The sequence below is a fragment of the Cynara cardunculus genome (genome assembly GCF_001531365.2).
Source record: "Cynara cardunculus var. scolymus isolate 2C chromosome LG 3, CcrdV1, whole genome shotgun sequence".
NCBI lineage: Eukaryota > Viridiplantae > Streptophyta > Magnoliopsida > Asterales > Asteraceae > Cynara > Cynara cardunculus.
In genome coordinates, this window is record NC_037530.1 from 6,730,904 (window position 1) to 6,731,327 (window position 424).

Sequence of the window (424 nt, forward strand, 5' to 3'; positions counted from 1 at the left end):
AGATATGCAGCTAGTGTACATATGAACACAATATGAACAGTTTGTGAACAATAGTTCATTCATTATGAACACATTGAGAAGCAAGTCAATGTTGAAATATGCAGCTAGTATATATATATAAACACAATATGAACACTTGTGAACAATTCTTTAACAATTACATATGAATTCGAATTCCGATTGTAGTCGTAGACGATTTTAACATTTTCATTCTCATTGTTGTCGATCTGTTTTTCAATAGGTTTATCCATATTACTCGGACGATATCAAAATCTTTACAATCGGAAATTCTTTAACAATTACAAAATCAATATCATTATGGACAGAATAAATTGAAATTACAAAACATGAACACGTATAAAAAATATCAAAATTACATAATCATCAATTATTGAGATTTTTAGATTTGTAACTCCCAATTAAT